We start from the raw sequence: 16,016 nt of genomic DNA, 5'->3' as shown, positions 1-16,016 counted from the left end.
CACATCTATAGTTTGTTACGATTTCACTTTTAATAGTAGCGTGAACCTATTTAGCATATGTTACATATTTCATTTCTTGAAGTTTAAAATGTAATTCTTTCAATGACATTTGCATAACAGAATAACAACAAACAAACTGAGCTCATTCCAGACATTTTCAAGAAGGGGGTCATATACTCAGAACACACAACACTGCTGGTTAAAGCAAGCCATTCTCACACAAAAAACAGTCTACTTACTGAAACAAGTACTTTCAAGCATGTCTGTCCACAACCACATACAACAACAAAAAACAATCAACCCACAAATCAGCACTTAGGACAAAAACAAGAGACAGCCCACAGACTGTACTCAAACCAAACCATTTGTAAATACCAATTGTAAGTCATATTTACAAACGAAAGGACTCTAAAAAAAAGTACAGAGATTACACCAAGACAAATAGACAGCCAAAAGACTGCCATGTTCAAAAAGACAGGGGAATCACGCCAATATTTGAATCCACCTACCTGCTGGAGGTCTTGTCTGCGGTCCTGCTGCTCAGCGCCATCGACGCCGCTGCTGTGTCCCTTCCTGCGCTGTGTCTCCCCCGCCGCCGCTGTTGCATCTCGCGGCCGAGAGCGGGAGGAGACTACAGCCCCCAGACTCCCTTGCAGGGTCACGACGCCAGTTACGCGCCCGGAGGCGCTTAAAACAACGAGGCTCCCTCGGGGGAGCGGGAATCACGCCAATATTTGAATCCACCTACCTGCTGGAGGTCTTGTCTGCGGTCCTGCTGCTCAGCGCCATCGACGCCGCTGCTGTGTCCCTTCCTGCGCTGTGTCTCCCCCGCCGCCGCTGTTGCATCTCGCGGCCGAGAGCGGGAGGAGACTACAGCCCCCAGACTCCCTTGCAGGGTCACGACGCCAGTTACGCGCCCGGAGGCGCTTAAAACAACGAGGCTTCCTCCGCGTCGCGGGACGCGCGCGGGTGGCGCCGGGCTGAGCCCAGGCAGAAGGCGGGCCGTCTGTGGCCGTCCGGGGCCGACGGAGGCCGGGCTGGGCCACCCCCTATGGTCTTCCGATCACATGGACTTGCTGTTTAGGTAAGACTGGGTGGAAAAATATCTATTCGCGTTTACGCCTGAGAGCTCTGGTTTGCTTATGAGGATGGGGAAAACTGTGCCCACTAGTGGACCCATCCGGCCTAATACCAGACAGAATACATCTATTAATAATCTAACAGCCATAGACCGCATGTTACAGAAAACCATCGGGGTTGTTGTATCAGCAATAGAGAACACTGAAAGACGCCTCTCACTACCTATTGGATGTGCCCCTCCTGTATTGCCGGTTGATTCATCTACTACTATGGCTAATTCTTGCGATTCCATGTTGTTGACCTCCTATATTGGATTACCAGGCCCTCATAAAATTACTGAATCTTCAACAGTGACTCATATTGTACAATCTGATTTGTCACCCAGGGTAAGCAGACTTTCGACTACTCCGGTTCTACAGGGCCAGGACTTAAGTACAGATTTTCAACCACCTAATGACTTTATTGATTTAGATGGTAATATTACTCAATTGTCGCCTAATGTTTCACAGTCAGCCACGACCCATGCTGTTATTTCACCGGTTAGAACTAGAGGGCAAAAGGCCAAAAGCAAGTTAAAGCACATTGAGAAAGATCAGCCCGCATATAAACAAAGGGGTAAAACCTGCAGGAATTATTCTAAAAGGGCAGGTAACCTATTTGGCCGTAAGGGGGCATTACCTGTAACTCAGTCAAATGCTCCTGATGTCCAGTGCGATGATATTGTACATATGGTTGGTAAGGATGGTTTTTGGGAGAAGATGGAAACTTTATTTTCAACACGCATAGGGCCCATTTTAGAGAAAATATGTGATTTAGAAGTACGGATGGATTCCATTGAACAACACTTAACACAAATTCCACACTTAATTAAGACTACCCAATCGTTACTGGTTACCCCGCAAATGGAACCCACTATAAATAAACCTGCATCTAGAGCTGACTCACACATGACTGGGTGTTAAGGACAAATCAAGAGGCCCAGTCATCCATCATTCAGCCCCTAGTACTTTACCCCATAGCACCAATAATAATGGTTGTAATTTAACTGTTCAGGGAAATTACGAAGAGAACGGTGCAGCTCCGCTGGAAAAAGCTGCCACCTCTATGGAAGGCACCGAGAAGCTTGGAGGCTTAGTAACAGATCAGTTAAGGGGCACACGTCAATCTGAAGATTTTAAAAGTAATATTGTCCCTTCTGTCATGAACTTGCCACCCGAGTGCGGAGCATATGTCGCAGTTTTGTGCAATATCCCCAGATTACGGAAAGGGCAACTGGAAACAAATGCTTCTCTTAAGAACAAAACCCCTTATTGGTTAAGTAAAAATTGTGGGTTCTCAATCCTAGATGCAGACCAGATCTTGCTTACCCAAAGAGTGGGTTGGATAGGCCCTACATCTAAAGGTTTTGAAGGGGACTGTGTTATTATCAATTTTGGATCACCTTTTTGGGTTCATAAAGTTTTATCTAGAGCCCCCCCGCCTTCCAGTTGGGAATATAATACTACCCTCTTGCCACTTGCCTATTTCTACAAGTTCCCAGTCTTTAACAATTCAGTTTTTGGTCATAGGGTACCTCGCGTTAGGAACAAGTGGCTGCCTATGGAACCTGTGGTTAGTTCTGTGTTTTCCCCTTTACCACTCTATAATAGGTTCCAATGTCTGACACAATTGGAGGATAATGATTGACATGGAACTTCACTAGATAATACAGTGGGAAATTCAGATAAGGGGATTACGATGAACCCTAACATATTTATGAGGCAAAGTGAAGTCATTATTAACCGTCAGGAACCTATTATGACGAATGGGTCACTGGTTATAAATGACTCTAGTGTGGCTGATATCTTAACAGCTAGCATACTTAGTGAGCCTATGGCGAATATAGAAGTACCTATAAACAGGCATAATGACAAGATCGCCAAGATTCAAGAAGGGTACTCATTAACAACCTGGAACATCGCAGGTCTTGGAAACAAATTAGGTACTCCCTTCTGGTTGGATTTTATTAACCGTGGAAGTGACATAATTTGTTTCCAAGAAACATGGTGTACAGATTGCGTCACTGTGGAAGGTTATTCCTCATATTGTGTTAATGCGACACCCTCTCCAATGGGAAGAGCCAAGGGTGGACTATTGTTGCTTATCTCAACTAAATTGATTGGATGTAAAATTATTTCTTATTCTACAATTGACAGTTATAGTCAAGTTTTGCGCCTAACATTCCCTGTTGGAAAGGATCTGGTTCTAATTAATTTTTATAATAATAATTTTCGCAGGGATAGGGGAGCTTGCTTAGCTTCACTGGAAAAAGAATTGGATAATGTATTAAATATCTCACCTAAGCTGACTGTTGTTGTGTGGGTAGGTGATTTTAATATCCAAGCTTGTCCCACCACATTTATTAATTCATGTGGTTATATGAATTCTTACTCAACCACTGTAGGGACTAAGGATGATATGATACATTTTCCACATTGTGATTATGGCATGACCCTTAATGCTCTAATGGCCAAACTTGACCTTGAGCTACTGGATTGCACCGAGAGAAAGGGCCATATTAAATGTCCATCATTTACTGGCCGAGATGCAAACAGTAATATTGATCACATCTTATTAACTAGAAATAGTCCCTATGTGGACCTTTGGATAACTGAACAGGTGGTTAGTGACCACAATAGTATTTCCATAGTCCTGTTGGCATGGGGTAACAAATTGACTAATACTGATTATACAATTACTGATATTTTACCCATCAGGCCGAACGGAATGAGAATCAAATGGGCTGGTGTAGACCCACATAAGACTCAATCGGTTGTGGTAAATAGCTGTAGGGACAGTATTAATTACTGTCTAAGGGATGAGGTTACCTGTGGTAAACTTTGTATGGAATTCTCTAATATTAATAGGGTGGTAAGTGATGTTTTAACCCGGAAATCCAAAGGCCCAAATCATGTTGGTAAGAAGTGGTTCAATTCTGAATGTACGGAGATATTAACTAACTTAAAGTTAGCTTTAAAGTCCAAACCCCGTGACAAAATTTTAGTCCGTAAATTACGATATGCTTACAAACAAGCTGTCCTGGCCCATAAAAAGGCGATGAGAACAGATGCTTGGGATAAGCTAGGCTTCGCAAGTGACACCGGAAATATAAAATTATTTTGGGAAATTATAAATAGTCCCTTTTTAAAGGATGATCATATCCCTGAGCTGACGTCCCATGTTAATTGCACGGAGTGGATAGAACATTTTTCTAATATTTTTAATCCAGATAAGGTTTTTTTAGATCAGTTTTTATCCAATGATTCTATTTGGCCATTTGCGCCATTGATGATTGGCGTCGATGAGGTGCGTGAAGGGATGGCAAATAGTAAAGGGGGCAAGGCACCAGGTCCGGACGGTGTCCCGATCGACTTATATAAAGCCGAAATAGATCTCTGGGCACCAATCCTGACAAGAATTTTTAATGCTGCATCCGAGGGGGATTTTCCAAAATCATGGGCTGAATCATTGATTGTCCCTCTATACAAGAAGGGATCACGATCCGAAGCATGTAACTACCGCCCTATTTCATTGTTAGATTCTTCAATAAAAGTACTAAGTAGGGTACTATTAAAAAGATTGGAAGACTGGGCTGCAGATTCAGACATACTGACCCCAGTTCAATATGGGTTCAGGAAAGGCATTGGGACCATCGAGCAATGCCTTAATCTGGATCTGCTTATCAACAAATATACCACAGTGAAAGGAGGTAACTTGTTTTTATGTTTCGCTGACTTGAGTAGCGCATTTGATCTGGTGGACCACTCGCTCCTTTGGCCAGTATTGCTTGACCTTGGAGCACCGGAGGAGATAGTATTCTTTTTAGCAAGACTATACGAAAAACTCTCTTGCAGTGTACGCTACGGGCACACTGGCGAGCGAACTCCCTTCTTTACCGTGCGTAGAGGTATAAGGCAAGGATGTGTTATGGCACCCTTTTTATTCTCTCTCTTTATTAATCAAGTCGCATCAATTTTAAACAATATCCCAGCTGATGCTCCCAAAATTGACAATATGGTCGTTTCAGTATTGTTATACGCGGACGACGCCGTCCTAATTTCCCGCACCCCTTTGGGCCTACAACGTCTCATCGACGCTTTTACTCATTTTATAAATGGCAGGAAATTGTTGATTAATAAATCTAAGACTTTCACAATGACTTGCGGTAAAAAATTGAAGTCACCATGTTCCTTTTTCCTAGAAGGCTCAAAGATCCAAGCTGTTAAAACATTCTGTTATTTAGGTATTAATTTTGATGGTAACGGCAAATGGACTAATGAGCAAGTAAATATTGGACATAAAGTAAATAGGAATTCTAATGGTATTTTTCGTTTTGCAATGAAAATAGGGGACTATAGAATAAAGGACATGGTCACCATATATAATGCGAGATGTGTTTCCTCAGCTCTATATGGAGCTGGATTATGGGGTTACTCCTCCACTGCCCAACTCCAGATAAATGAAAACAGCTTCCTCAAACGCCTGTTATGTGTCCCGGCTGCAGCTTCCACAGACTTGATTCATCAGGAAACTGGCCTCAATTATATTTCTGATCTGGCTGAAGTACGCCCCTTATTATTATGGCGTGCAATATGGCACAAAAAGGAAACTGCGTTCACACAGTCTGTAATTAAAGATGGTCTTAAGTTAGATCTATGTCATCGTATTCCGTGGTTAAACTACATTACTTCTTGGTTTAATACTTTGTTTGGAATTAACATTCATTCAGAGTATATAATACCCCTTTCAAAGAAGGAAATTAAAGACACCTTTATATTGTATAAGATGGAAGAAAGAAGTCAGCTATTTCGGTCTCAGAAAACTTCTGTCTTTTATAGGCAGCTTAGCCTTAAGAGTGGGCTTCAGTCGTACTTGGTGGATGTGACTAAAAAATCGCACCGTTTTGTTTTAGTACGTTTAAGACTAGGCATTGTACACCATCTAGTATCCTTCCCTGTTATAGGGGCAGGTTCTAATTCAAATTGCGCATGTGATAACGTTTCTAAACAAAGTTGCTGCCATTTCCTGCTATTTTGTAAGTTTTATGTTGTTTTTTAGGAAGTTTTATGTGAAACCTATCCTTTTAAAATATAATATTCGTTCAACAGCTGACGCTATGAACTTATTATGTTCCCTCCAAAGCCCAGACGTCTGCTTTTATGTTGCATCTTTTATTCTGAAGTGTAGAGCTGCCAGGAAATCCATAATTTTATGATTTGAGAAATGTGTTCTATAATGGCTATCATGTATACGTGTATAAGCTACTATGATTATATGGTGGTGCCCTAGATAGCCTTTTGCTCCCCCATGCTAATTTACACATATTTGTAATAAACTAGTGCAAGGTTATCCTGATATGCTTGAACTGGTGCATTAGTTTCACTATGGCATGGGGTGTCTTTTACCATGTCATGGATTTCACATCTAGGCACACGTCACTTTATTTTTGGTATGGAATGTTTTCTAGATTAGTGAATTTCTGTTCCTTGAATAACAACATACTAACGTAAATTTCTATACCTAAATTTTGTACTATGCACATATCACTTTATTTGTAAGTGGAGTTTATAATTCGTCCGATTCTTAGTCTACCGTGCAACATGTAATAATTTTTAAATGACATTTGTCGGATTTTTACTAATGTGTATTTATGTATGGTTCTTTTTCAGTCCGTGCAAGATACTGGTCCCGGCTCAGTGATCTATCATTAGTGTGTAATTAAGTCAAATATATGTCACAAATTTTTAATATGTATTATTATGTGTGTTCAGCTTATGTGGTTGTATTTATACTAACCGAATAAAAGCTTTTTGACTTGACTTGACAGGCTTGCACCTCAGACCTTTTCCAATAATACACTAAATTACCAGTTTGGCTGACAGAACACTCAAAAGTGCTCTATATCACCACTTATGAATTTTACTAAGTGCACAAATCCGGATCCTTTTTATTATATATATATATTTATTCCATAGTGTACTATACATCATGGAAGAAATACAATTTTTAATATACCTAAACCTATTTAGGTATCCCCTCTAGGGGAATAAGCAGAGTACTTTCTAAATCCATATTGGTAACTCCAAGACAGCAACGCTTTCTATGAAGTGTGCTAGAAACAGGCATGCCAATCATATTGTAGCATATACAATATTATTCGCCAAGTGACACTTAACACAATATGTGCCGTTCAAGTTTTCAAAATTTAGAGAAAAATCTCCTCATTACCTGCCTTCATTTGCTGCAGCAAACAAACAAACAAGAGCTTGGCCAAGTCATTCAAAAAAGTGTTGCTACAGCAACCTTACCAAACCAAAGTCTCCAGCCTCCACCTGCCAAGTTCTGAGTGACCCAACGGTCATTTTAAAATACTCACGCCAAAGAAAATCTCAGTCGGGAGCGGCGAACACCTGGAGGGTCAGATCGGGAAAACCGGAAGACACGTTGGTCTGCAAAGACAAAGAGTCGCCTCATGCAGGGTACCTTCCTCAGTGGATTCCTGCCTTCCGTCAAGACCACTCCCTTGGATGGCCGCTTCTCCGATGAGGTCCACGTTCGGGCGCCAATTTGTAGAAAATAAAACGTTTTAGGGGTTCACTGATGCACCTGGTCCTTAAACCAAAATGAAGGGATTGGCACGGAAGCTGGAATAGTAAAACACAAGTTTATGAACCTCACATGAGGGAGACTGACCTCACATGAGGGAGACTGCGTCAATACGGTACCCTCAGGCCACTGCAATGAGACAGTCTATGGAGTACAGAGAACATGGGTCTTATATATACACATTTGTTGCATAGTCAGCATGAGACCAAGGGGAGGTACTGGCACATACAAGAATAGTTATTGACTAATATGGGTATACAATAATTGCTTGCTCAACAAAGTGGGAGGGGAGACATTTCTCCTTACATCAGTAAAAACAGTCTGACAGCTATACACTAAGAGCAGGTGCATTCTGGCAGCTACAGGTCTTTCTGAGCATGTGCAAGACTCAGTGCTGAAAGAGTTAACTGTAACAGAAGATACACGCAGAATACAAGGGCAGGCAATAGTGAAGAGGGAGAAAGCACATGGCGAGCGCATGGCTAACTAAAATGGCTGCCACAAACAAAATGGCTTCAGCTGATGCTAACAGCCATTGCCGCTAGATTCCACACCATTACCACTAAATACATAGCAGTTCAGCCAGTCTGTGTGAGTGAGTATTTAGGTGGTTCTCTAACTACCTCACTGCGTGTTTTAGTGTGTCTGCTTTTCTACTTGGGAATATCAGATTGAAGCCTGGGAAGCAGGGTGGATATATAATTGTACATAGAAGTCTGTAGAAGTGCATATACCTTACTAAACTTCACAGCACATGTGCTACATTTTAAGCATATACCATCCTACCCTATGACCTAGCTGAAGCCTACGTCAGTGGGGACTTATATATAGTAAAAGACCACTGTATGCCTTCTCCAGGACTTTTACATGTAAAGGTTGGCCTAGCCATAAAACTGCATACACAGGCTCAAGTGTACCAAGCCGGACACATGATGCAAGGGCTACTTCTGGGTTATATTAGTGTTATGCAACTACCCCCATCAGCGCTAGATACATGACAGTTGTGTCTGTGTAAGTGAATGTTTACGTGCTTCTGTCACAGTCTGTATGGCCGTTTTAGTCTTGGTCTACTTAGATATATCAGATTGAAGTGGCAGGGTGGCTATATAATTGGGCACATGGGTCTCTAGGACTGCATATAGCTCACCAAATGTCTGAGTATATGTGTATCTCTTTACGCATATAACACCCTGCAATATTACTTAGCTGCAGCCTATCTCAGTGGTGCGTTATACATGGTAAAAGAGCAGTTTATGCCTGCACTAGGACTTTAAAATGTGAAGGTTGGCCTAGCTGTAAAACTGAATGCACTGGCTCAAGTATAGCAGGCCTGAGACATAAGCCAAGGGATACTTCTCTACACAGTAAACTTGAAAGAGTCTGTTGTTTAGTAAATATCTGAATAAGTGTTTCAGTTCCTTTCTAGAGCCGTGACTCCATGTGTATGTAAATTTGTCACTAAATCACGGCCTCTTAGTCTAATATATGGTTTTCTAAATAGGTCTGTAAGGGCCTGCATACATTGCCTCCTGGGTGCATTAGTGGGCTATTAGATTATTTGAGTGTATATGAAACTACCTCCATTAGCACAAGATACATATCAGTTGTGTCTGTGTGAGGTAATGTTTACATGCTTCTCTAACTAACTCACTGGGTGTTTTAGTGTCTGTCTGTTTTTCTACTGGGTATGTCACATTTAAGTCAGGGTGTAGGCTGAAAGTATCGTTGGGCACATAGGCCACTCAAAGTACGTACAGCTCACTGAAACGTCAGATTCCATCTTTTATTTTTGAGGGCGTAGCTTCTTGCGTTATGGCCTAGCTACAGCCTACCTCATTGTTCAGTTATATGTGGTAAAAGAACAGTCTACACCTTTTGTCGCAGTATAAGACAGCCCTAGCAGTAAAACTACAGGCCCACGCTCAAGTATACCAGGCCTGAGACATAATCCATATGCTACTTTCTGCATTGCATAATGGAAAATATCAGTTGTTTAGGAGATTATGTAAATGACTATTACAGTTCCTATCCAGGGCTGTGATTACATGTGTAGGTAAATTTGTTAGTAAAATACTGACTCTCTTTGTGATATATATGCTTCTATAAATGTGTCTGTAAGGGCCTGCATAGATTGCCTCCTGGGTGTATTAGTGAATATTGGATTAAGTGTATGTGAAATTGACTCCCATTAGTACAAAATATATATCAGTTGTATCTGTCTGTGTGAGTGAATGTTTACATGCTTCTCTAACTACCTAACTGGGTGTTTCCATGTCTGTCTGCTTTTCTATTAGGTATGTCAGATTTATGTCTGGGTGTAGGCTGGATGTGTGATTGGCCAAATAGGTCTCTAGAAGTGCATATACTTTAGTCAATCTTCCGAGTAGATGTTTTAAGTTTTGAGCATATAGCTCCCTACAGTATGGCCTAGCTACACCCTTTCTTAGTATGGACTCATATGTTTACACCTTGTGTAAGATGTTTAAGTAAGAAGACAGCCCTAACAGTAAAACTGCAAACACAGGTCAATTACTCCACATCCAGCACATAACATGTAGGTTTCTACTTAGATATGGCAGATTAAAACGTGGATGGCACTGTGCATGTATACTTCAGAACAAAAATCTTTATGGAGCACATATAGCACTTAAATATTCAAAGGACATATATTAGCCACATAGTACCCTGCACTATGGCCTACCTAGCAGTCCCAGAACATGGTCTAGCAAATGTACCCGTATCCTACTATCTACTTTGAAAGCTCTAGAAATGTCAACGTACATTGCTGAATAAATAACTCAGTACCTGTATAAAGACTTCGAAACATCTTTGACTGTCTTTGATAATGCTACACATATATTTACTTTGTATCTTAGTGAATATATTCTCTTGATCCGTGTGTGGATGAGAGAGCCTCTATAATTTACAAACATGTATGTCACATGCATCATAGGTGCCATAATTTATATAGTACTTGCATAACAGTGCCTAGCAGTGTTATATAACATTTTTCAATCTGAATATAATTAAAGAAAGGACTCCCCATGTATGCACATAAAAAAATACCCGGTAAAAGACTCCCCCATATATGCAACTACAAATATACCCTGTAATTATCTAGCGCCAACACTAAAGAGCATGTAGTACAAGCTTTCAACTTTCAGAGATACATAATTCAAATACAGGTACAGTGCATACTTTCCACTTTCAAATATGAGTGTTCTATTCTTCTTTTATAATGGAACAAATAAGACTACAATTCCTACAATTCAAATAAAAACATTTATTCTAAGCAGCACATCATATATACACATATAAAACTTTGACATCTTATACTACATTATTACATATAAGTTTAAGCATTACGGTGCACTCTTTTCTTCTACCACTTACAGAATAGAGTAAGGGAATACAAGCGCAATATACACCCCCATGGAAACACATCCTAAACTAACTTGAGACACCTAGTCTGCACCGGAGACAAATTATATCTTAGTTACCTATTAATAGATATATAAAAACACTTACAATTTCATTTCTATATCATCCTTTCTTTGTTAAATACTTATGTATAAATATTTCAAAATCTTGTATCACAATATGACAAAATTATCTACCTTCTTAATAATTTTTTTTTGGCTTACAAAGAAATATAACATACCAGAATATGGAGTTTGTTGGTAAAATAGCTTTTATTATCTTATATAAATGCAATACTCTCAGGGTGTGTAGAAACTTAGCACAAGAACGGCATACCACTCTCATACAAAGCAACAATAAATGGCAACCTTCTGAACTTTGCATTGCCTGATACTGCATAAGTCAGCGAATAAAAACATTCCTTTCATGTTTCATTGTAGTAACTACATTTCTGAATGGTTACTGTCTGTTAACCCTTTCACTCCTTTTTAGAGGTAGTCCAAAATGCATGCCTTTTTGTCAATACTCGCGAGGAAACGCTATCATCACAATAAATACAGGGGGGGAGGGAACAGGAGGCGAAAAACCTACTTTCCTTTATAGTTTTATATTTTTAACACTATACTACACTTTTTTGCAAAATCCCACTAGGTAATCTTACTTACCCTATTAAACAACTAACCTAAAGCTCTCCAATTTGAAAACAATGATGCCTGTCTCTTTAACACCCTTCTCCCAGACTCTGCGCTACATTTTTTCTATTTACCAGAGCCAATGAAACATCTATTTACTAATCATTTCCAAACACTTCCTACTTTTTTTCACCTGCATATTCCCTCACCCATTCAAATTTTTTGTTTATCCAAACCACCAGCACACAAGCACTTCCGCTGTCTTTCATGGTACCAATTATGATATTCATTTGCAGACCTGTCCTATAAGCTACTCCTCCTTCCTAAAAATGCTTAGAGTGTGGATTGTGGGACACAGCTATATATATTGGGATGCTGAGGCTGCAAAAAAGAGAAGTATTAACTGGGACTTGGGCTTGGCTAATGTGAACCTTACTTGGATTGGACAGAGAGGATTAAATTTTCATCAATTACTACCTTTAGTTAAAACCATTGTGGATTCACCAGCCCCTGACCTCATGATTGTGCACTGTGATGGCAATCACCTAGGCACTTTGACTGGGATAGGACTGGAAATCCTAATGAAGGATACCTTTACTGAATTGATGCTTTTCCTCACACTGTCCTGGTGTACTCTAACATATGCCAAAGAAATGGAAGTGGTATAATCAATTCAGTCCACAGATTGACAAAGAGAGGAAACATGTTAATAAAATGGTTTATGCTTTCCTCAGAGACCATAACAAGGGCTCTATCTACAATAACAACCTGAAATTTAACATACATGGAATCTATACAAGTTACGGTATTCACTGTACAGATGAAAGGAACAGGGTGTTTCTAAACAACCTGAAACTCTGCATCCGGTCTTATATGTAGCTGTCATATACACACTATCAACCCAAAAGCTCTTGTCAGAGCCACCCAAGTACCCAAAATATTGTTATTTTCTTGTAAAAAATCCTTTTTTTGTTAAGTATTTGGAAGTCTTTGCGACGACGTTGAGATGGTCGTGAAGTCGCAAAATAAAAGCAGTCATTCGACGGCCACCAGCACATGCAAAAATAATAACAAAAAAATTTCCATTCTAAAAATTACGCTAGACATATTACTATACACATGTTTCTTTCAAAAACATGTTTAAACTCACGTTTTTGTACTAAGCTTCTTTAAAAATCATCTTTGAAACCTATTTCCTGTGTTTCCGGTTAATTGAGGTACCAGGGGTTTATTACAGTATTGACTCACGTCATGTTTTTCTATTGAGTTTCTATAAAAATAAATCTCTAAAACCTATTTCCCAGTTTTCGCAGTGACGCTGGGAGTCACGATGATATCGGTTCCTGTGGTGATTGCGCCATTTTTTACAGACTGAAAAACACATGTGCACAGTATTTTTGGCACTGAAGGTTTATTATTGTAATGTCTCATATTACAGTATTTTAGGCACTAGGGGTTTATTACTGTATTTTCAAGTCATGTTTTTCTAGTGAGTTTCTATAAAAAACATCTCTAAAACCTATTTACCCCTTTTGAGTTAACACCAGTAGTCGCAATGACATTGGTACACGTGATGATCACAGATACATTGTGAAAACGCAAAGCAACAGCAAGACTGGCTTGTGTGTGTACACACATGGGTCTCTGAGTGAGCCTGTGAGTGAGTTCATTGGTGTCTGAATGGGTACACGAGTGGGTGTATGAGTGTCTGAGTGGACATGTGAGTAGATACATGAGTGTACAAGTCTCCAACTATGTGAGTGGATGATTAAGTCTGAGTACATCTGTGAGTGGGTGAATAACCCTCTAAATCCTTATGCGAGTAGTACACACATTGGTCTCTGAGTGAGCCAGTGAGTGGGTGCATATATGTGAGTAGGTATATGAGTCTGAGACTGTGACCAGTGAGGGTGTGTATATAGATATGGATTATTTTAGTGTTATATTTCCACCAATATTTGTAATTTCGCTGCAGTATTCGCGACGCCCCAGCGACGGTACATGGGGGCAGCACTGGCAGTCACGGTGTCATTGCCAATATTGCGTACGATTAAAAAAATCTAATTTGGACATGTAACTTGCATCAATAACACCCCCATTTCACAAACATGGGTTTCAGAATACCTCCATCTTGACCCCTTTTGTTAGCTTTGACAGAAATGTTAAATACAAAATGTGCACCTTAGTGCGAAGGTCCGCTACATTCTAATTTAGAATTTTGAACAGGGAAGTTTGTGGATTAGGATTTACAATTAATAAAGTGAAGACAGGAGACGGGGTGGAGCCAAAGTCTGACCAGGAAGTGCCTGTTATATGGCCGTTAGGGTCATTTTCGACACTACTAAGTTAGCATGAGCTCTGCTGCCATAATGCTGCTTTTGTGCATGTTACTACATGTCTTTATTTTGCAAGACTCTTTTTATGCCTTTCACATGAGAACTGTCTGCTCTTCACGTTCTCTGCTAGTCCCTGGAGTTTGGTCTGAACACAATGTCCAAGGTCAATAAACAATGCCCCTTGTTATTCTGTTCTGGTGAGTCCCTGGCACCTAGACAAAACATGCTAAACACAGCTGCATTTCTGGAAACTCATGCTGTATTATTACGGGGATGCAGGTAGTTCAAACACACACTTGGAGAGAGACCTTTCCAAGGAGAAGAGCTATGCAGTTCCTATTATGTAAAGCTTCCATCTAGGCACTAAGGTATGGGGTCTGCTGACAAAACCCAGAGATCTTACTTTATATAATAAAACTCAACTTTACCAAGGGGAGGGTGGTTAGGCCTTATAGTTCTTTTTCACTGTCTTTATATGATGACATACCCCTTTATGGTCTATGGAATTGTAACAAGTTTTTGCATTTCGCTGCTGGTAGTGGCTCGTATATTGCATTATAAAGAACGATCGTTAAAGTGAACATTTTGAACTATACAGTGACTCTGACAATCCTTATTGTGGACAAGTACGAGTGAGTGAGTCAAAGGGAATGTCTTGCTACCACGATTCCTGAGAGAGTCGGGAGTGTTGTGTTCTGGGTTGTCTAATCATTTGTAGCTTTGTGATTATGTTGGAGAACGCATGAGACACTACAGCTAGTCAGTTTTGGGATTTTGGGTACTAAGGTGGTAGGAAGGTAAAACCCCTATACACCGAGGTCCTGATTTCCTGTACATAGTTCTGTTTATGTGCAGAATTCCCGCAAAAGTCAGTCAGTCAATATCAGTGAGCTCAGAGAGGACGATTTTCACAACTTGACCAGAAGCGCTTTTTATCTTGGTACTGTATAACGCCTCAAAGTTAAGGATTAGACATTCATTTCAGTACCTAAATACACATAATAATATACATTTCCTATTTTCAGAACTTTACCAAAAATCCATCCCTAAAGCGATGTCCTTTTGGTATGACTCCACTTCAAAGGGGAGTATTTGTGAAACAAGGAGTCATGTTGTCTTTTTGCAGTTTTATCGTTTATTTAAATACTTTGCAGACATAAATGTAATCAGCTCAGCCAACCTATTTTGTCTATTGGGAGTACATCAGGGATGAAAAATTAAAAAGAATACAAAATCGATATACTACATATACATATTAACATACCAGTTCACCTGTATTCTCTTTACAAAGAAACTAAAGAAAACACATGGACATGTGACCCCAACCTACAACATACCTATATAAAACTTTTATGATCATTGAAAATGTACCATCAGGTTATATTTGCATATACATCACTGAGTGTGCCGTGAGAGACCCTTTTGATCACAATTATTGCCACAGGGAGGGAGGTTATATAGTGGATTTTACATGACATATGTAGATTATAACCCCACATATACCATTTTATCATGTCAGAACTTACTTAGTTTTTTTGTGCAAAACTCATATTTTTCTCCTCTCTGCATTATAAACAAGTAAATTACACCCCAATAAAAACACACATATTGTTATCTAAATAGGGAATTATACTGCATCAATACAACCAATTTTAGTTTCAGTGAAGGGCAACTATACTTACATCCAAATAAGTTCTTATTCCTTCAAAAACATAAAATCCCTCCTATAATTATTTGCCACAAGTGTCCATCTTGCCGCTAAAATCCGGAACACCAAAATATTTTAAACCAAATTAACCAATAATCAAATGACACCAAAACAACCAGTCTAAAAGTTCTTCGCTGATCTCTGCGAACAACTTATCTAATGGCAAATATCTCAAAAAAGGTTTCAACCAACAGC

This window comes from Triturus cristatus, chromosome 10 (genome assembly GCF_964204655.1).
Source record: "Triturus cristatus chromosome 10, aTriCri1.1, whole genome shotgun sequence".
Classification (NCBI taxonomy): Eukaryota; Metazoa; Chordata; class Amphibia; order Caudata; family Salamandridae; genus Triturus; species Triturus cristatus.
This window is presented reverse-complemented; position numbering follows the sequence as displayed.